The 22,737-nt window shown below is 47.5% G+C and overlaps 1 protein-coding gene and 1 long non-coding RNA gene across 2 annotated transcripts in view; one reads left to right on the forward strand and one right to left on the reverse strand.

The window, feature by feature from the left end:
• The window catches only part of LOC306817093, a 160,747-nt gene that overhangs the window by 6,976 nt on the left and 131,034 nt on the right, over window positions 1-22,737 (forward strand). The gene's annotated exons all lie outside the window — the stretch shown is intronic.
• LOC306817072 (UDP-glucuronosyltransferase 2C1-like) overlaps window positions 858-22,737 on the reverse strand; it is a 78,870-nt gene continuing 56,990 nt past the window's right edge. Inside the window, exon 3 of the transcript XR_013777972.1 lies at window positions 858-957. The gene's annotated coding sequence lies outside the window, so the exon portion shown is untranslated. The remainder of the gene's footprint in view (window positions 958-22,737) is intronic.

Below are 22,737 nucleotides of genomic sequence, written 5' to 3' on the forward strand. Positions count from 1 at the left end.
ACAGGTTGATTGATTTAAAATCCCGTCTCCTCATGGGTGTGATCAGCGCAGGAAAAAAAATCATAATGTGATTATTTGGACAAACGCTGCAACTGTGATGCCATTCAAGAATACAGATGAATGAACATTTTTGCATCATGATTTGTATTTATTCAAAAACTGTTTTTTTTTTTTTTTTGCGTCTAAAGGTTTTGAGGCGAGAGTGTCTCTGCAGCGCTGCAGCACCTCGTTAAAATGCTGTTTGTCGCTGGATTTATCGATACAGTTCGCCTCCTGCGGTTTGATTCTGCACTGAGCCATCTTGTGATTTTGATGAAATGTGCCTCTGCTGACGTGGACGGTTGATTTGCAGTGTGCAGTCACAGGGGTCCTGTAAACTCCAGCAGCTGCACCGGGAGCAGGACGGTGGCCTCCTCGCCTTTTAAAATGATGACCAACACGGCTGCATGAAATAAACCTGAAAACTAAAATCTTTACATCAAAATGTTCCGTGTTTAGATTCTGTGACACTTGTGAAGGTCGTCATCTAGATTCAAAATGGAGAGGTGTTCATGTTTCCCCCAAAGGAAATATGTGTGGACATAAAAGCTGTCACATAAAATAGAGAGAGAGAGAGAGAGAGAGAGAGAGAGAGAGAGAGAGAGAGAGAGAGAGAGAGAGAGAATAATTAAGCGCAATGGGCGGAGCTGCTGTCACCTGTGTCCTGCACTGTTGTGTTAGCATGCTAATGTTAGCGCGTTAGCTTCACGTAAACTGACACAGAACAATCTAAAAACTCTTCATCCAGATAATCAGTGAGTATGTTCTTCTTCTTCTTGACTCAAACAGCTTTTACACACAAGGGGGAGGAGCCATGTAAACACAGCTCTGACAACAACACAGCCAGCAGGACTCCAGCTTCTCCCTCCCTGTACACAGTCAGGACTCACACACACATTCACACAGCACACACACACGCTGGAGTTAGGATGTATTGTGTGTGAGCATGTTGCACCTTCTTCCTTTAACTGATACCAAACTAGGTGTCGTGTTTCTGACTGACTCTTTACTGAATGAAACCTGAACTTCAAACCTAAATTTATTCAATTAACATCAAATATTTCTCATCCTTATTTTCTTCACATCTCCAAGACGTCTGTGAAACTCTCTGATTTTTAAGTCTTGTGCTGCTGCTTTACATCAAAGACGAGAAGGAGCAACATGAACATTTAATCATATCTGCAAAACTCTGCAAGAGTGAACATGTTAATGCACAACTATCAGAGAGAATACAAAGAGGGATGCGTCTGTCGCGGCAGCCATCTTTGTTAGTAAAGTCACAACTTGTGATTTGGGTTACAAACCTTCTATTTTTGTCTTCTCGATCCAGACGGTGGATTGTGGAAGGTCGTCCACGACGATGCTGTGCGATGATGAAAACCAGCTTCTCGATGTTATGTCTCAGAAAGCGTGTGACACACGAGAGGTACAAACCGGGTGCTGCGGCAGACTTCAGCGCCTGCAGGCTGGCACAGTGCAAAATGGAGGTCTTCTCCTTTTATCTTTAATCAGTATTGATTTACACGATACCCTCTCGCACTGCTCGTATCTGTGTCAGAGCAGGAAAACACACTCGAGCGTTTTTTTTGGAGACGGGCTCGTAAAAATATCAGCGATCTTAAAATCCACCTCGTTCGATATGAGGCCTGTCACATCCTCTGTTCTGTCTCATTCGGAAAACCCGCCGGGGGGATTAAACCTGAACAGAGACTATAGAGTCGCCCTTGAACATGTCAAACTTATCTCTCCGTGCCGCATGCCTGTGTGAGTCATGTCACCTCAGTGACACGCCACAGCCCTCCCGACGCCCCGGGAGGCTTTTTGGAGGAGGTGGTGGGAAGCAGATCAAGCGTGCCGGAATTACGAGTGACTGGGGAGTGAAAAGAAAAAAAGAAAAAGAAGAAGAAGAAGAGGAGGCTGGGTGGAGGATCTGTTGGGGCGCCGCTGTGCTGCAGTTTTCCCACGTCAGCCTGATCAAACTTGTTGACATGAGGAAAAGAGATGGAAGACACAGAGAGAGAGAGAGAGAGGAGCTGCAGAGCTCAGCGTGTCGACATCACTCGGCTGACTGATGTGGTTTCGGCGGCGCCACCAGGTGAGGGCGAGCCCACCATAATGTTGATTTAGAAACGTCTTCTGTTCTCCGGAGACGCTTTGCTCTGCGGCATTTACAGACGGCTGCACATTCATCTTTGATCTTTCCCCCTGTGACTTTTACAAATCGAGAATCAACATCCTCGTCTCGCAACGTGCAGAAACGAGGAGGCAGCGTTTCGACCTGATCTTTAATCACGCACTCAAAACGTGTAGGAAAGCGATGAAGCTACACCCCCCGTCCAGCTGACCCCGGTTAGGGGTCGCGAGGAGCTGTAGCCGACCCCAGCCGTCCTGGGCTGAGAGGCGGGGTTAAACCCTGGTCTGTTCTCCAGCCAATCACAGAGCTGACATGTAGAGACAGCCACACCTACGGACAGTTTAGAGCCAGCAGGTAACCAGCGTGTGATTGGACTGTGGGAGGAAGCCAAACATGCACAGGGAGAACATGCAGACTCCATACGGAGAGGGATTCAAACCAGCAACCTCCTCGCAGTGAGGAGCTGACCACTGCACCACCGTAGAGCTTCAAAAATAATCGTGATTTTTTTTTTGCCCTAGTGCTGCGTCTCCGTCCTCCATCGTGCAGCCGAGACTCACGATGTCTTCATGAAGTAAAGAGTCACCTGTTTGAAGTGGGCGTAATCGCTCCTGAGGCGCTCGCCTGTCAGAGAGGGATTCAAACCAGCAACCTCCTCCCTGTGAGGAGCTGAGAGGCCGAGAGCAGCACCTGTGGAGCTGGAACACATCCTGGTCTGCTGGTCCAATTAAAAAACAGGAACTCTGACGGGCCAGTCACGCCCACATGTGCAGGTCCTGTAAACGTGCGTCTTCGATGCATAATGAGGCAGATAGGTGTCGTTGTGTTTTTTTATGAAGGGATGATGTTGTCTTTATCGGGGCGGCCTCAGGTACGAGAGACGACTGTCAGCCAGTAAAAGTTTATAATTAAACAACCTTGGCCTTTCCCTTTCACGGAGAGCGATGAAACATTGACGACTCTCCGCAGCAGCACAGTTATTAACAATAAATCTCTTTTAATTTGGCTCCGTCAGCTCTGTAAAGCTGACCCAGGATAATCTTGGCACTCTGTCTGCGGATGCTGTTTAATTTAGATTCAGCGCAGCCTCAGGAAGCGAGCGAGCGAGCGAGCTGATCAAGGCTCCGCCGTGAGGTGCTTTAACATGTTTCGGATGTCGGGATCAAGAGAGTCTCCAAGCCCGTTCATAATACAAATAAAGATGCACTTCCTGTTTGCGTCTGCTAGTAAAAAGCTTGTAGAATCCCTCCACTTTTTCGCTTGAATATTTCATTGACCTGACCCGTTTTGGCCTCTGGGTGCATCTCGCCGCTCTGACGGCGAGCAAAAAGAGCTTGAAAGTCTCGCTGCTGATGTTTGTGGTTTTCCCCCTCTCTATCCTGCCGCCATTTTTAAGCTCAAACTTGTATTTCCTCTGGCACATCCAGGCTGCAGGTAGTCACAGTGACAGTGCAGAGAAACATGCGAGGAAGATTTGAGGAGGAGAATGTGTCGGTTGTTGTTTTGAAGACGGGCGCTGACGACTGTCACACGGCGGCGGCGCTCGCACGCCGAGGGTTTTCTCTTTTTAAAAAGCAACCAGGTGTCTTTAAAGGCAAATCCCTGTGTTGGAAGACGAATGATGTGCACAAGGCTTGCAGGGAGAGAATTATATGGTGAAGCAGCTTTTTCTGCTTTTGTCATCAGTATTTTTGTGTCCCCGTCTCCAGACGGTTTACCCGAAGCGGAGGAAAAATGAAAAAAAAACGTGGAAGAGAAACGTCTCCCGGGAGAGACGGTTGGTTTCCTTTTATTGAAATAAATCACACTGTTCCCAGTTTGCTCTCCAGTTGACAGCTGGAAAGAAGGTGCTGGGAACCCTGAGTGCCACCATTTAAACTCCTCTGCACAGGTGAAAGGGCCTCGCACTGGTCTGCATGTCTCCAGTCTGTCTACAAACCCCCCAATGATGAGAAAAGTCCATCCTCTCCGTCTTCTGCCTGCTCCACTTTTCAGAAAATGTGTGCTCAAACAGGCCGTTTGGAGATGTTCCCTTCATGACATCACAAAGGGCAGTAGCTCCTCCCCCAGGTGGGTGACACTCCCACAGCTAGGTGTTTGTTCTGCCCTCTGAGTCTGCCTTCTCACCGTAAACAATAGGACATGGAGCCAGAAAGCAGCGAGTACACCCGAGCCCTTCCAGAGAGGGGGCGTGGTCAGACACAGCTCATTTACATATTTAAAGCGACAGACACAGAAACAGCCTGTTCTGAGCAGGGCTGAAATAGAGGGGTTTATAGACATGATCAAACACAGGATCAGAGTGGATTTACAACAACACACTTCACACACATGATGAAGAGGAGCGAGGACACTGATTTCACCTGAAGAGGAGGAGATCATGTGACCTTTAATTAAAACCTTTAGAAGGGTGAAGGTTAATTAGAGCAACTCTCGGCTGCTTTACGTCACTCTGAGGTTGATATCAGACATCAACATGGAGGTGTGAATGCAGAAACAAAAAGTCCTCATGGTGTTTCTTTCTCCGCGAACCCACTAGTGGATTGTTCCTCTTCAAATGTTTGATCTGAAAACATTGATTGTTTCAGATTTTCAAATCGCTCTCTGAATAAATGATAATAAACTGAACCTGCTTATTATCTTTATTGCCCTGCTACTTCTTCTTTGGCCGAGCCCTGAAGCTGTGTTTTCTCTGAGAGGACCGTCGTGTGTCTCAGCATGTTGAGATGAGCCAAAGGTGTCGTGTTAAATCAAACCGCAGGACATCATTGATGCACAGTGTACACCTCAGGGCCCCGTATTGATCCCTTCAAAGAGTCCCTCCAGTGAGTTAGTCATTGTGCTTCTGGGACGTTTCATCCTCGAGCTGCAAAACGGCACGATCCTACACAAAGCTCACTTCTTCACTGCGTCGGGCAATTATCACATTTTGAACACATTTAGCCCGTTAGCACAGACTCTCCATTAAATAAAGATGATGGTGTTATAGTGGTGACATCAGTGGGAGTGTTTCAGCTCCACCAGAGGACATAATGCAGCCCAGCGTGTTCTCCGGCTTAATAACACTCACCGTCACTGGTAAATTGACTTTGACACGTAGAATTGGTTAAGTGCGCCTTTAAATACCCACCAGGGACTTGTTACGTTTAAACAACCTATAGACCGCTCTCACTGAGTGTTTCTATCCGTGTCCGTCCTTCTGCGCTCTGTGGCAGCTTACTGAATGTATCAGAGCTGGAGTTAATGTCATTAGTCACACCTGTGCGTCTCCTGCTTCTTAAGGTCAGAATGTGCGCCGTGAATAAAGGTCTATTAACAGGGTTTAATCCTCTCCTCTCAGGTTAGTGTGACGAAACACATCTCCGATTTTGTATTAAAGCTCATACAAATACTTGACCTGCAAATCTGTGAAATCACCAGGCCGCTACCCGACTTAGAAATGACAAATCAAATGGATTTGGCTGTTTAATACGAATATATTGTTTTTGTTTTTTTTTAATTCAGTGCCATAACAAACTATGTATACTGAATATTATGAATTCTTTGATGTCCTACCTGCCAGAGGCACCATAATCAGAGCTGTCCATCAAAACGCGCTGTCTGACTGACTGCGTCCATTTTAAGCTGACAGACGTTTAATTTATTCCAGTAAAGGTTTTAATTAAAGGTCACATGGTCTCCTCCTCTTCAGGTGAAATCAGTGTCCTCGCTCCTCTTCATCATGTGTGTGAAGTGTGTTGTTGTAAATCCACTCTGATCCTGTATCTGATCATGTCTATAAACCCCTCTATTTCAGCCCTGCTCAGAACAGGCTGTTTCTGTGTCTGTAGCTTTAAATATGTAAATGAGCTGTGTCTGACCACGCCCCCTCTCTGGAAGGGCTCGCGTGTACTCGCTGCTTTCTGGCTCCATGTCCTATTGTTTACGGTGAGAAGGCAGACTCAGAGGGCAGAACAAACACCTAGCTGTGGGAGTGTCACCCACCTGGGGGGAGGGGCTACTGCCCTTTGTGATGTCATGAAGGGAACATCCCCAAATGGCCTATTTGAATCATTTTTCAAACCTTAAATAAATGTTAATAATAATTTTCAGTTGATTTTTCAAAGATTTTGAGGCCTTTGTTTTGATTGGTTGGTTTAGGAGCTGAACCGTCCAGAATTTAAAAAAAATCAAAAACTACGATCTCCTCGACTGAAGGCCTCGAGTGTTTGACTTTTGGAGGGCTGCCCTTCATATCAACTTCAACCAAAGCTTACTTTGAGTGGGTCCCTGTGTGTGTTTGTGTGTTTTATTATCCCTTCCTCAGGCTGCAGTATGACGGTAGATTCTGAGAGCAATATTCAACACAGATATTTTTTGCACACACTCTGGCTTTCCATCAGTTTCTGAGTGTTTTTTTTTTTTCCGGCGTTGTTCAAAAAGTCTCTGGATGATTTTTTTCCCCCTCTTTGTTGTGCTGCATGAAAGCATCGACTGAATTTTTATTTTATTTTTTTGTTACCACAGAAGACACACCTCAAATGGCCTTTGTTGTAGCTTTTAAAACACCATGTAGTAGAGAAGGCATTTAGAATTGCCAGGGGGGGTTTTTGGATTTTTCAGTGTGCCTGAGTATATGTGGAGGTTACTTCAAGGTCTTCCCTCTGCTATCACATATTCAGGCATTTTCTGGTGCAGTGAGAAATATATTCAGGGTCTAATTTGACAACTTTCCCTGAAAGACTGAATCACATTTCTTCTTCTTACAGCTGTAACATTTTGTCCTTGATAAGGGATTGCTATTTCAGTGACATCTCTGGTGGAGAACAGCCTATCAGATAGCATTACTGTCACACGTCAGGGCACAAAGAGCAGACAGGAATCGGCTTCCAGAGCACACACTCAGTGTCGCAGGTAAAAAGCATATTCCTGAGGCAGACGAGAGAGACTATAGAGAGCTCCCCTCTCTGTTTGTTTGTTTGGCTTTGTGAAATCCATCAGGTCTGAACATTTATTAGTCTCTGATTGGCTCACGCTGCAGGCACAACATCGCACATTGTTTCACGTATTCTCTATAAATTGAGCATGCTGGATGTGTAGCCAGAGCAGCTCAGACGTCACGAGGGATATCGAGCCTTATTTGCTTGAATTACAGGATTATATGGGAAGAGGTGGGACTCCTATTTGTAACTTGAATCACATACAAATCGGCTTTTGATGTGACATTGAGTCCAGGTCTGTGATCGGGGACTGAAGAAAGTTTCTGCACTGCAGCTGAATGTCATTTATGAGAGTTGGGATGGGTCCAACGTGCTCGGGGCTCAGCAGGTGTTTGAGAGAAATGTAATGTGTGAGAACATAATGTAGTGCAAAGGAGGAAGTTCAAAGCAGGCTGAAAGCTGTTTCACTGCCTTTTCTTTCTACAACCAACCAACCGGTGATGTCTCGAGTACTGGCCACTCCTGGAAGCGCACGTCTGCAGCGCTGCAGCTAGCTTTAAAGTTTTCCAGCCAAGGTCGGAGAAAATCACTGGATGTGTTTTAAAGACCTGGATTTATGGCTTCTGCCAAGTGGCAACCTCCGGTGTTCAATAGGAAGCAGATGAAGAAGCAGCAGGAAAAATAACTGCAGTTCTGAAGCGTCCACTTAAAAGCGAAGGAGCCCAATATTAAACCGCTGCCGTCTGAAGAACCCAGATCACGATGAAGCCTGAAGACCTGTGGACACTCTGGACTTTTTAGGTGTCAAAAACAAGAGTGGCCGTTTCAGTGTTGAGTAAAAATCGTGACAAATGGTTACGCCTCGTCACGTTAGCATGGTCGTTAACGTGTGTGGAGGTGAGCTGTTAGCGAGGCTGCAGACGATGTGGCGTTTTTAACTAAAGTACGCAAAGGTTTGTTTCCCGCTCAAATCAAACGGATCAGATTTTTATCCAGTCATTAAACTGAATGCATGAGGCGTATTATTATTATTATTATTATTATTATTATTATTATTATAATACACATGGTCCGTGCACACAGTGATCTATGACTGTTTGGAACCTCTTACCCGTCTGGATCTGTTGTATTAGCGTTTCTCTTCCACTTCCTGAGAGGTCTGAGAGGTGCTGGAAAGACGCCGTCAGCGAGCGCCATGTGTGTTTTGTTAGTGTAAAAGCGTGCGGTTGTATCCGTGCATGTGCTACGTGACAGCTCTGCTCTCTCCCTCGCTCTTTGTTTATCTCCTAATGTGGAGTGACAGTTTTTGAGACGCGTCCTCCTGAAAGCAAACACGACAAATCGCCGCTCGACCGCAACTTGATGTGTAAATTAGAGAGGACGACGTTTTAACACGTCGCTCGTCTGCTGATTATTCAGAAAACGCTCCCAAACAAAACGCTTCCCTCTGAGGGAATGACACAGAGGACATCTGACTGGATCAACAGGAAAACAAGTTTACACAGCAGTAGTTCAGTTTCTGCTGGTTGTCTTCATTAGAAGAGGAAGAGGAGGAGTTATCTTCATGGATGATCCGTAGTCTCTGTTGATGTCCTCAGGACGCTTCGTCCAAACTCGGCCATTACCAAGTGACCTGATGGACACGCTTTACAACTGTTGCTGATTTTGTGTCCTGACCTCCTCTCCTGCAGGAGCTTTTCAAGCCGGGGGAGGTGGGCGGGGCTACCACGTGGGGAAGTGCATTTATAAGCAGCATCGTTTATCTGTCAGCAGACTAAAAGTGGAATCCAAACTGGTTTGAATGAGACGATTGACCGGAGTCGTTCGGGGAGAAAAAAAAGGTGATCAACAGGAGTTTTTCAGGAAGTCTATAAACCAGGACATGATCCATAAATCCTTCAGTTTAGACCTTCGTTGTCCCTGCGAGGGACAAACATTTGATTTACAGCAGACGGGTTAAAACTCAAATAAAAAAAAAACATTGGACCTTATTTTCTTTCACCAATAAAACACCTGGTTTCATTCTCACTAACTCGTTTAATTTATGCACAAATCAGGGCAAATGTCACCCTCAGGTGCTGAAGCGTGTCCTTTACGCTGGTGCAGGCGAACACTTGGTGAGATGTTGTGAAGTAATGTGAAGGTTCCTGTAGCCATGAAAAAAAAGATGAAATCCAATTAGGGAGCCGATGAAGACTTAGTCCGCCTCCTGGTCTTCAGAGCTGGGATCAGTTTAGCAGATTAACACCCAGCGACAGGATGAAGCTCCTGAGTCGCTCGGAGAAACATCTGGAAGGTTGGAGTTTCCTCTGCTCGAGCAGCGTGTGGCGGAGCGCGCTGTGCAGGATGCTAACCAGCTCGGACAGCATCCTCTTCTCCATCACCGCCTCCAGAGAGTCCGGCTCAGATCGTCCAATCACTGAGGCGACCTTTTCCTAACAAGCTTGTTGAGCTTGTTAGCGTCACGCTCAGTCCCCCGGGCGCCGAGCGGCGTGTTAGAGCGGAGAGCGGAGAGCTGGACGCTGCAGCGTAACGAACAAGTCGATTATGTCACCTCTCTCTCTCTCTCTGCAAGAAAAGAGAAAAGAAAAGTGAAGACTGTTTTTCACCTTTTATTCAACAAACACAGAATCTGAAAAAACTGCTTTTAGATTGAGAAAACGTTGATTTAAATATTGATTTAAAGAGTTTCAAATAGAGGAAACACAAATCTGACTGTCAACAGGAGAATGAGTCTGTGGAGCTTCACATCTCACATCAGTGGTGGAAGTGTAAAAGATGCTCGCGATGCTAACAACGGTAGCATCAGGATCGATTGGACGACATCTTGGATCTCCCTCGGGATGATCGCTGATCTCTCTCTCCGGAGACGTGCGGATCGTTTTCTCCTCGCTCGTGTCAGACAGACAACTCTGAAACTCGTTCATTCGTAGATGGCGAAAAAACAAAGAAGATGTTGAAACGGCGTCGATGTAACGAGACGATTCATGACTTCATGTTTCTGTTTAAAGGAGTCAATTCAGTGTTTGTCGACTCAGCGTTTTCAGGCTGCAGCTGCACACTCACTCAGTGCTCCTTACTCACTGTGCAGAGTGTGTGTGTGTGTGTGTGTGTGTGTGTGTGTGTGTGTGTGTGTGTGTGTGAGGCAGACACTAACTCCTGACTTTATTGCTGTTGTTTGTGCTATTACAGATGCTTTTATAGCTCTCTCTCTGCTGCCTGGAGATGACTCGTTCCCCCCTCACCGTCTGAGGTTTCCTCTGAGGGATCAGTCGTCCATCTTTTCAGACCACATTGAGTTGTGTTTTTTTTTTCTGCTTCACATGATTGTGTTGGAGCGGCGGCTGTGACCGGCTGTTTGACAAATCACGCCGCACTCTTTCTCAAAGTTTCCCCCGCTCTTCTTTCGGAGCTCAGACCTGCAGGGACGAGCTGATTGGATGGAGTTTGAATTGAAGGTCACATTATTCCCCACTGGCTCCCCCAAAACTTTTTTTTCACCTAATCGTAAAAAAACCCAAAAAAACTCCCAACGACATTGTAAAACTTGTCCTGTTATCAGAATTCGATCTGTTGGGTCAAATCGAAGTTTGTTTCCTGCCTCTGCTGTTTGCTGCTGATTCTTCTTCAGGTCCATGACAGGGATCAATGAAACCACCCGGCTGGTGTTAGCAGTGACAGGTTCCCCAAATTCTTCCATCAAGGAAGTTCAGTCGGACATTTTGGAATCATCTGGAAAACTTTATAAAGTGTTTATTTTTTTTAAAAAGAAGTCACACAGTTAGCTGTTATAAAAACGTGTTTGACTCGTGGATTCAGCACGGACACTCGCCTAATTTTTATTTATTTTTGTTTGGGGGGGGGGGGGGGGTCATTTTAGAAACCAACATGTCGACCATGAAGATCTGAGTCTGAGACGCTCCAAGGAAAAAAAAAAAACTTTTCTCGGTAGAACAAATCGAAAAGTGGATTTATGGATCACTGGAGTAAACATTTACAGCTGTGTGTGTGTGTGTGTGTGTGTGTGTGTGTGTGTGTGTGTGTGTGTGTGTGTGTGTGTGTGTGTGTGTGTGTGTGTGTGTGTGTGTGTGTGTGTGTGTGTGTGTGTGTGTGTGTGTGTGTGTGTGTGTGTGTGTGTGTGTGTGTGTGTGTGTGTGTGTGTGCGCGTGTTGCAGATGATAGAGGGAGATATCCGCAAAAAGGAGCCAGAAAAAAAAACAGATGCCTTTAAGCATCAGCGATGTAATCAGCTGACTGTTTTTTGGTCGTACTTTTTCTCTCTCTCTGTCCTCGTCTTGCTTCATGTCTGGTGCGCACACACACACACACACACACACACACACACCTTCACGGGTAGTCGGATCTCATCTCTGTGCAGCTCCTGCCTCCCTCAGCAGCCTTGGAAAATGATTTCATTGGGATGACAAGTGTGCCTCTGCCTCCATATTTCTGCCACACGGGCCCCCAGCCTGGATCCAACGGCAGCGTGCAATAAAAAAAAAGGCCCCTTATTTATTTTGTGTTGCCTTTTCCCTTCCTTCTATCTCACTCCAGCTTATCTGATTTAGGCTGTGCTGAAGGTAGCGTTTCCTCCCTATCACAACATGGAGAATGCTTCCTCTCTCTCTCTCTCTCTCCCCTCTGCGTCTCTCGTTCGTCCCCCTCGGTCCACGAGGCACGAGGCTGCTGTGCAGGCCATTATCAGCGCGAGCGATCTATCATGATAATTGACTGGTGGGGGGAAATTGTGACGGTGATCGGTGTGACGCTAATACATTCTGCCAATTTGACACGCTCGTAATCTGCCGGGGCCGGCGCCCTGCAGCCGTCGCAGGGAGGCGAGAGGTTCGACACGTTGGAGCATCCCGCGTGCGTGGGCGGCGAGAAACACTCGGCCTACATTAGGCGAGTGGGTGCGTTGGAGTGGGCGCGCAGGAAGGAACACGCACAGATTCATGTTATAGAAAAGCGACTTGTTCAGATGGATGTAGCTGTCACCGTGTGAGTGAGCGGGCGAGCAAGCGGGCGAGCGAGCAGATAAATCATCCTTACATCACAACCAGTTGGTTGTGCGTGCTGCTGATTGCTCTCACAGCAGTAAAAGTGAGTGACACGGACAGGCGGCGTCTCCGTATATCCGGTCTGAGAGGTGATAAGGCGCCTGGCGAGGATTTATGCCACCTGGCGTGACACCTTTATTTGGCAGCAGCAAACAAATAACATCCAGGTATTCATTCAGAAGAACCCGTCAGGGTTCCACCGCGACCTCCCTAGAACCTCATGTTGCTGCTGCAGCTAATTTTACGTCGTTAATATTTCAGCACTACTTCTCGTGTTTGTGGCGTCCCGTGCAGACGGCTGCTTCCTGCTCGTGGCGGGGGTTTTTGCTCCGTGGAGCCAGCCGGGCGCTTTCAGAGCTTTTACTGTCGTTCATCCTGAAGGTCTTGGATCGGCTTCAGGTCAGGGCTCGATGCAGGCCGCTAAAGTTTGAGCCGACTGTTCTCATAAAACAAACAAAAAAAAAAAGAACATGAATGAATCGCTGCGTACAAAAACAATAATCGAAAAAAGAGTCTAAAACACAAGAATTAAATTTTCTGTCCTGAAATAATCAAACTAAATGTTCACTTCTGGGGAGATTAATCCAATTTAAATGTTTATTCCCTCAACTTTTGATAATTATTGAAATCTTTGTCGACTCATATTTGGTAAATTCTTTTGGTGGTTAATTGACGGCAGCGTCCGTTCTCCGACCCGACCCAAATGTTTTCTTTTTTTTGTCTGATACCGATTATTATGGACGGCACATCGGCCGATATCTTTCTTCCATCTGCTGAATGTTCCATCAGTCGAGGTTGATCGTCATCGATCGACACTGCAGAGCCATGATGCTTCGTGTAATCCACATACAGCGCCCCCTGCTGGTGTGATGCAATAATAACACTGAAATGAAATGATATTTTAAAAATGCACAGCAGAGACGCTGATATTTAAAAAAAAAAGAAACTTCTATTGAATCAATTGTTTGTATTACATAATCACAGCTACTGTAAGCGTGTCGCTCTCCTCCAACATGCTGCGTTCAGCCTGCTTTAGTATGTTGCCAGAATCGTCTGAGTCACTCACAACATTTGCATAGTGCGTCTTCAAGTGTTGCCAGGAATGAGAGCACAAAACTTCAGAAATGCACGCGAAGCCTCTGCACAAACGAGCCCGCCTCGAGAAAAAAATAAAAAATAAAATAAAAACCCACAGTGTGTCAGCGGCGAAGTGACACCGAGGTATTACGGCGTCCTGACAACACACATGCATGTGTGAAGTGCACAGCTGGAGAGGCGGGGGAGTCGCTGCGACACGGACCAGCGCCGACATTGTGGCGTTTTGAAAGACCTGACAGTGCAGAGGGGACGAGGCATGATAGAGTTGTAGCAGTCATTAAGGGGCAAGAGTGCTCTCTGCTATTCTGGCTTATCTACTGCAAGGTGCAGGGGTGGGGGGGCGGGCGGGGGGGGGGGGGGAGGATTCTGCTCGGGGCTCATGTGCAGAGCTGAGATACAGAACAAGAGGAGAGTGGAGGGAGAGAGGGAGAGATAGAGCCGGTTCATTTGCAGCTCGTCCCCGTAGACCAGAGAGGATTATACTCGCAGAGAGAGAGAGAGAGAGAGTGAGCGAGCGAGCGAGGGAGGGAGAGAGAGAGGAGGAGAGGGAGGGAGATGCACAGGCTCTGTCTTAGCACATACTGAGTACCCTGCCTCCAATCTTCCACACTGCACTGTGCACTATCCCAGTCTCCTCCACAGCACTCTCTCTCCTCTTTCCTCCTCCCTCACACACACACACGTGCACACACACACACACGTGCACACACACACACACACAACTGTGCCATGTAGAGGCTCGGCCAGAGGGGGACACCAACCTGCACAGGACGAACGAGCCAGGTACGCTCACTCCTTCATTCATTCGATTGTGCTCTTGTTCTGCACCGGCAGATTTTTTTATTTTTTTATTTTTTTTCTGGGTTGTCGCTGCCACTCACTCTCTCTCTCTCTGCAGAAGACTCTTGCAGGCTGCATGCAGCAAGGATTATCCGACTTCTTTGCATAGCCCCAAGAGCGCCCAAAAAAAAAGATATGAGAGAGGGAGAGAGAGAGGGGAGGAAGTGGGGAAGGACATGGAAGAGGAACTAAGCAGGGGTTTGTCATGTAGGGCAGAAAGTGTGCAGCAGCTGGCTAACCTGGGCTGACCTTCATGTGGACAGCTGGGCTCTGACTTCATGCACCTTCTTAAACTGTATGTGGGGCACTGTCCACAAAGAGCGCCTTATCAAAACCCGCACATTTAAGCCCCCTACTCTCCAACTCTTTCCACCCCCCCCCCCCCCCCCCCTCTCTCTCAGATGCAAACTGAGTATTTCTGTTTTTTGTGAAATGAGTGTTTTGTGTTTGTCGGAGACTGGAGGAGAAAAAACCCAGTTTGAAGCGTTAGCATGAGCTGCTCTCCGAGAGGGTCGCTGTTTTTCGAGGTGTGTCAAGTTTGTACACGATCCCCTCATGAGAGCGACTGACTCACAATCAGTTGTGAAGCTTTCTGAAGTGGATGCAGAGCTCTCTGTGTTGTTGTTTTTTTTCTGATTCTGGCGGATTCAGTGACTCACAATGCAAAGCTTCAGAATTCACTTTGATGCCGGTTTGTTATCAGTTTGTACATCTCGGTACTGCGGGGGCCTTTCCCCCCCTTTTTTTGGGGGGGAAAATGTTGGAATGAAGTTTGTGCTGGCCTGGAGAGGAAAAAGGCAGAGCGGCTCTGTGTGAAGCTTTAATCTGAGTCATTGCTGACGTTTTCCTTCACATTTCTTTGATCTCGCTCTTACCAAAGAATCACGACCGTCTGACAAACAGCTCCGAGATAAGAAACCAATCCTCGTGCTCTGATGGAGCCTTTTTTTAAAGATCTGCTGTATTACTCCTGTTAGAAGTTTATTATGTAAGTCCTTGCCTTATAATTAAATTGTTGACCCAGTTACCATCAAAGTCAGGACCAGAATCTGCTGTGTCAATGTTTAAAAGAAGTCCCGCTGGCATCTCGAGTTAAAGGTGCGAGAATCTAAACGAATGAAAAAACATGTTCCAGGTGCTTCTGGTTGAGTTAAAGAAACCAGAGAAGTCTTTTATTTTGTAGTTGTAACAGGAAGTGTCTTCAGGTGGGGTGGCTGCCAATGACAGACGCGACGTTTACCGTTGCCGCGGTTACGCTAGATGTAATGCTAAAACTCGCCAGCTGCTCCCGAAAAAGCCGCCGCGGACGACGCCTCGGGGTCGTTCGTCCGCCCCGGTCGTCATGACTACGGTCGACCTCGAGGTTCGGGTGGGAGCGGCGCAGAACGAGAGAATCACTCCCACGATTCCCCAGCAGCCACGACGTCCTCTTTTCGTTATCGTTTTAGACGGAGAGCCCCCTGGTGGTGACGTGTACATTCGCTCCACGGTAAGACATGTTGACCCCGGATGCCGGTCTGTGGACTGGCTTTACTGGTTCGCTACAGTCTCCCAGTCTGCCAGTATTTGGCTGCGTCAGGTGAAACCGGAACATGGACTGGAGCGAGACGTAATCACATCCAGCGCCGGGCTTGTGGATCTGATCCTTGGAGGAGGACTGAAGGTCGGCGCTGAATGATTAAAAAAAACAATCTGTTTAAAAGACATAAAAAAAGCAGCTGCTGCCATGACACTCTTCTCTTACTGGGTTATTTCCCTGGAAAGACCAACCATCAGTGATTATATCTGTCACAAAGGCCTGTGAGTGTGTCAGTGTAAATTGACTGCACTCAAAAAGAACCTTTCTTCCAATCATCCAAAGCACAAACCATTCGCTCCATTTTTCACAAATTCATCCGCTGATGCTGTCGGGAGCAATTCAGGGTTTTCTATCTCACCCAAGGACGGATCAAATCTGGACCGTGGGAGTCGAGTTTTTTTCAAAGACCTGCTCGACCTGAATCACAGCCGACAAAGAAAAGTCTGAAGTATCTTCTTCCTCGGTGCCAACGAGACTGAGAAAGGATGAAAAGCACCTGGGTGAGTCAGCCTCCTCCTTCATTGCTGTAAGAGCTACAAACTCTCTCTGCAAACACTCACGCTGCCACCAAATGTGCCTCAGTCCTCCACTGGAAACACTCTGACTGTGGCGTTTGAGTCAGCTGTGATTTATTCTGCAGCGAGCAGCGTTTTAAAAGACATAACTGAATATTTGATCCTTTCTCATGAAACAGCGAGCAGAGCTGTTTTATCCCACACACCGACAAACTCGTTTTAAAGCGAAGAAGTTAAAGGGCCCGTGTCCCTTGATGGCGGCAGCCTCGGCTTCAGTTTTACTGTTGCTAGGTAAAGAAATGTGTGACCGTTTAAAGAGCTTCATATTTTCCTCCATTCGCTGAAACATCACCAAGGAAACGACGCGTCCTGGCGTGACTCCTTTTACGTGTAAGATTTCTTCTCCGCCGTTGTTTCTGACAGGGCTGATAGTTAGAAGTCCCGCCCCCTTCTCGATTTAGATTTGCTGTCACAGAGGTTGAACCGTTTTTTAAACGAGAGCGCTCTCTTAGGTGCAGGGACGTCCAAACGACGGACGCAGAGGACGGTTCGCTGCGTTGGTCTTGAGGAGCGCCGGCTGCAGAGAGTGAGAGGAAAAGTTTGTGTGGTTTAATAACACACGGTTAGATTTAAAACCACCTGAGCTCCTCATGCAAATCTTTTTCTTTGCATGGCGAGCGTCAAGCAGCGCCACACACACTAAAGCTTATTAATGGATGTGACACGTCAGGCGTTAAGCACACATACTGCGTATCTGTGGAGGTGCTGCACTGCACACGTGCAGAAGAAGCTGATAACCAGACGAGCTCTCTGGAGGTTGTTTCATGACCACATGGTGGGAAGATGTGAGGGAGGAGGAGGAGGACATGTGACACCCTCAGCGGGGCGAGAACATGACCCGGCGAGCCAGCAGGGCACGACCTCCTGTTAACCATATTGTGATTGTGTGTTTGCCCCCCCCCCACCCAGAGGGAGTCTGACCTACAACACACAGTAGTATCGGCTCTGGCCCGGAGCCCGCTGAGCTGTCAGCCTCGCCTGCTGCTGCTGCTGGCTGAGAGGAGACGGAGAGGAGACGGAGGGGACACGAGCGGGACGGGGAGATCAGGGATAACAAGCAGAGACGGACGAAGTCTGTCTGGGTCGGACTCTGTTAGAGACGCTCTGCGGGGTTTGAGACAGCGGAGTGATCGGGGGAAAGTTTGTGCACGAGCAGGTTCAGAGCAGGACACGCAGGTCGGGCTGCTTACATGTTCGCTCGACAGATGAAAGAGTGTTTGGAAACGCCAGGTGGAGCAAAATCCTGCGACGTGTTGAAATGAGTTTTCGGGGGATATCAGGGCTCATGGTTATTTAGGGATTTGTGTATTATTTGTATAGGCAGTCGGTACTTATGGCAGAGGGATTTCACTATCAGTGAGCCAAGTTCAAGCTTTGAAATTCAGAAATATGCATATTCACAGAGGCAGACAGGCAGGCAGAGGAAGATGTTAGTGCAGTCTTTTCAAAGCGCCTCCTCAGCTGAGGGGATTTCCTTCCTGCTTCACTCGTCCTCGCCGCACATCACTCTCCTTTTAATTGCCTTCCACTCTCTCTATTTGTGCCGCTGCAGTCGACTTATGACCATCATGTAACGTGCTGCCAGTTATGAAGAGGCTCATCTGCAAACCGTGCAAGGAAACCATTTGCAGGCAAACAGATTGCATGCTGGGAAAAGATCAGTTTCAGTCGATTATTTTGATCTTCTCGGAGATGACCGTAAAGTCTTCATCAGACTGTTGATGAATGAAGTAAAAGGCTGTTACATTAGGAAGACTACCTGATAGACCAGTTCCCAACTGGGGGGGTCAGGACCCAAAAGTTAAAGCTGGAAAGCCCCGTTTCCACCGAGCGGTCCGGTTTGATTCAGAACACTTTGGTTTTGAATGTTGATTCAAACATGGTGCGTTTTGTGTTTGTGAAGATTATTTCAACCAATCAAGCGACGGCATCGTGTCTCCTTCCAAACTTCGCCCCACGACAGAACGGATCACTTATTTCTGGACCCTTCTGAAGTTTTGAAGGTGGAAACGAAGCGGACCACGTTTTGGTTTTTTGTCACGTCTCGTATCGTCTTGAGCTTTCAGGTCGTGATTTAGAGGCGGAGCGTCCTGATAGTCAAAGTTCTGCAGATGAATCCCGACTCTGAGGCGATGCGTGTGTATGCCGACAGATTGCTCTCGAGTTACGCTCTGTACTGAAACACGTCATGCTCGTCGCTGCAGTGATTTCCCTCTGTCCTTTACACACACACACACACACACACACACACACACACACACACACACACACACACACACACACACACACACACAGCTCCTGATGTGCAGGCTCTGTATTAGTTTAATAAATGAATCATGGCCGTCAGATTTCAAAGGCTGGGAGTTGCCCTAGTTGCGGATCAAATGTTTTGTGTTGCATACATTAATACTGAGGAGTTCCCTTTTTGAAAATCAGACTTCCATCATTCGAGTTGCAGGTCAAAGACTTGTGACAGGAAGTGGTATGGGGTCCAACTTCATATTGTAACTCTGCAGATTTCTGCGACTGTGAGAGCGGTGCGTCACTGTTAAACGTGAAACTTTTACTCGTCTCCTGCTGCAGCTGCCGTCAGACGGAGCTCACTCACCTTTCTGCTCCTGTTCATGTGGCTCCTTCAGACGCTCCTCCTCCTCCTCCTCCTCGTCTTCCTCCCTCGCCTGCCCTCCCTTTCTTGGCATCGCTTCGTCTCCACAGCGTAGGCGTCACCATCGCTGGAGTCCGTCTGTGAAACGACTCTCCTCTGAATCCAGAGTCACACGGACTGAACTGACTGAGATCCGACGCTGCTTCAGTCAGGTATCCTGCACGCCAGCTCAGCGTCTCCGTCTCTCTTTCAGCACGCCTGATGTAGCCTGCAGTTAGCACTTCCTGTGACATCACATTTGTTGGGTGATGACTTAGCTCGACTTAGGAGACGACGTCTTCTATTAACCTCTGATTTTATTTTTCCAAACTGGTCCGAGACGACGCTTCTCCGTCTCGCCTCGCAGCGAGTCACATGACTCGGACTCGAGTCACGGATTTGATGACTTTGGACTCGACTTGGACTTTGTCCCTCCTGTGTGTGTGTGTGTGTGTGTGTGTGTGTGTGTGTGTGTGTCTTGTCGGTTGATTGTGTTGCCCTTTGTGATGTCATGACGGGAAACGGCCTGTTTGAGCTCACGTTTTCTGAAAAGTGGAGCCGGCAGAAGACGGAGAGGACGCACTTGTCTCACGATTGGAGGGTTTGGAGACGACATCGTGTGACCTTTAAGATACGGCGAGCCCTTTTCTTTAACGTTCACGTGTTTACAGTAAACGACAGTCAGCAGTATTCTCTTTGATACAGCACAAAGCAGAGGCGGCGTTCATCCAGCTGGCCGCCTCCCAGAGCCCAGTGTGAGACGCTGATTAGTATCCACTAATAGATCTCGATCCCTGACTCATCCTGTCCCACTGTTCACTCAATGATACCAATTACTCACCTTCAGGACGCGTCCCGCGCTCAGACACGCCAAAAATATCACTTTCTCATTACAGGAACTTCCTGTCTGTGTCAGGATGGATGTCTGGCCTCGGCCCAGGTTCATGTCCTGTCATTGGCTGCGAGGGGGGGGGGGGGACGCCGGGTGCTGCAGATTGAGCTCAGGAAAAGAGGCGTGTGTGTGTGTTAGCTGCAGGGTCTGAATTCAATCATCCCTGTGTGATCTCAGCTGCACACCTGCACTCACAAGCCTCATCGTGCATCCTCTCATCCAGTTCAACCTGCACGAGGGAGCGAGGGAGGGAGCGAGCGAGCGAGCGGCCCGCAGCTTCACTCTCAGACCAGGATGATCTGACGCGTCTCAGTCCGTCTGTAGAAGCTGCAGACGAGCGTCCTCATCGCCGAGCCTCCGTCCTAAATTAACATTCTCTTTGAAGACGCGGCATCACATTTAAAGATCGACTTCCTGTGATGTTCGGATATCTGCCGGCTCGCTCCTTCTCAGGATCACCAGACACTTTTTTTTTTTGACACCCAAAAAAGAAGAGCGCCGTCATGAGCGCGCGGCCGGCTGTTGATACAGAGATAAATGTCAATGTTTACTGAGCGTGTAAGTGCATCAGCAGAGGATGAATGTCACACGGCTGCACCACGTGGGAGTGCTTGTGCTATAAATGATGCTGGCTTTATTACAGCCATCATTCCTCATTTCATCAGGCCGTCAGAGTTCCTGCAGACGAACACACACGCAGGAAATCGTTGATAAAAATTGCTCTTCCAGCATGTTTAAGAGAGGAGTGAATGATGATGAGGCCGCTGCAGAGAGACGCCATGTCAATAAGGATCCTTTTTTTTTTTTTTTGTTAACAAGCAAAGTGTGGTTGTGTTATCGGATGCTGTCTGCTTCAGCTTGTTGTTTCGCAGTCCCACAAAAAAAATGGCAGAAACAGGAAGTGTTCGAGTGCAGAGCTGCCAAAAGCAGATTTCCAAAAGGACTGCCTCTCTTTAAAAAAAAAAAAAAGTTAAATAGCAAAGATCATAATTCAATAAGTTAAGGTTCAAGGTTGACTTTGTTGTGAAATCCAAAATGTGTCAGAAATCGAAATTGTTGCCCCCCCTCCCCATGTAGTCGAGTAAGGTCACATAAAATGAGGTGAAATAAGATGAATATTATTTACACTAATAAAATCTAAATGTGCAAAAAGTACAAAGTTCAATAAAATAGAATCTAAAACAAGATTGGAGAAAAAGTGAAACTTGTGCAAAGTTAAATCTTATCAAGCAGGTTTGAAATCAAGGTGAAACGAATCGTCTGTTCAGAGAAGCGTTTCATGTCGAACATCAGAGTGTTGTAGACGCAGTTTTAGAGCCCGCCTTCGGCTGGGAGGCGGAGCCTGAGCCCGGTGAACGTCTGGCTGCATGTGTCAGTATTTCTCCTTCCTGTTGTCCACGCTTACTTGGCGCTGAGGTGGATGTCGGAGCAGGCCGTGCATGAAGGAGTGCCAGAGCTCCGCCCACCTGGCTGCAGGAGGGCGGAGCTCCGTGTCCTCGAGCGTCTGGCCCGTTTGTTTCATAGTGTGTAAAAACCAGCAGGACAGTCGATGCTGGAGAGGATGAGGAACCTCGGAGGTTACTTCAGCGTTCCTGCGCTGACTTCATGAGTCATGTGGGTCTCACAGGATCTTCATGCTAAACATCCTCGCCCGTCGCTCCCGCCTCCCTTTATTCTGTGCACGTCTGCTGCTGGCGTGCGTGTTTACCCGTCGCCGAGCTCAATATTCATGCTGCAATTAACGCGCTGTTGAAATCGACATGAGGTGACACACGAGATGAAGCGGGCTGGAACTGAAGAGGCAGTCTGTGTTTCACACACACACACACGCACACACACACGCACACAGTGTGACACTGTGAAAAAGTCAGGTCACAGCTTTTTGCAGAACGAGCAGAAAAAGATGCAAAAACAGCTTCAAGAATTTAAGATTTAAAATGTGCAGCCTGATCGTTTCTCTTTGAGGTTCTGATGCAGAAGTGAAGAATCGATTCGAAGCTGATTGGACGCAACGTGCAGGAGGGAGGGAGATCCGTCTGATCACTTTCACCGCGGTCGTTGAATGTTTGAGTCTTAATGTTTGCAGTTTATTTATCTCACACTCAAAATAACAAAAACAAAAAAAATAGATGCAAGGAGGGAACAAAAGAGTTTCTCCCCTTTCAATAAAGACGGACGAGTTATCTTCACAAATAAACAATCAATGATACGTGGAGGAAAAAGAAAACAGGAACGACATGCTGATTGTGAATCCAAGAAATAAGGAGACAGGATGTCGAAGCTTTTCTCTTCATAACTGAGAAACAATCAGTTCCACACTCCTCTGTGTGACGCTGCACACCTGACACGCCGAACGCCTCCACGAGGTCGAGTCATCGTGTCGAGCCAGATGTGAAATAAATCTCTCTTTTTTTTCTTTATCAGCTGTTCTTTCTTCAGGTTAAAGTTTGTTTTACTAAACTCGCCCTGCTTTCTGCTCGTGTAAAGGTCAGAGCCGTCAAAGTCGCTTACTTTGAGTCAGCAGCTCAAAGTTCAGAAAATTTAACCTTAAAAACAAAACAAAAAAACAAACATCTGTTTTTATTGTTTTTCCTTCTTTAAGCAGCTGAACCTTCGATTTTAAACTTTCTAAACTTCCTGTCTGACTCCAGGAAAGTGGAGAGACTTTCTCTCTCCGTCCTCCCTCCATGTTTGCTCATCTCAGGATCAGTGAGAGCGGCGTCGCCCCCCGAAGGCGCCGCAGAGTCAACACGTGGTCGGTCGAGTGTCCTTCAGGCCGTGTGCTCGACTGACGGGGAGAAATCCTGAAAAAAAAGCCTTTTCTAGTATTCCCTCAGTCTTCTGGCTGTGAATGATTGATGAAGAAACGTCGAACTTGAGCACGAAGTAAAACAATGGCGGCTCGTTAAACACGGCGCAGACGTTGTTCTCTCGCAGCAGGAAGCCTTCAGGGTTTT

Source organism: Symphodus melops (genome assembly GCF_947650265.1).
Source record: "Symphodus melops genome assembly, chromosome: 21".
Classification (NCBI taxonomy): domain Eukaryota; kingdom Metazoa; phylum Chordata; class Actinopteri; order Labriformes; family Labridae; genus Symphodus; species Symphodus melops.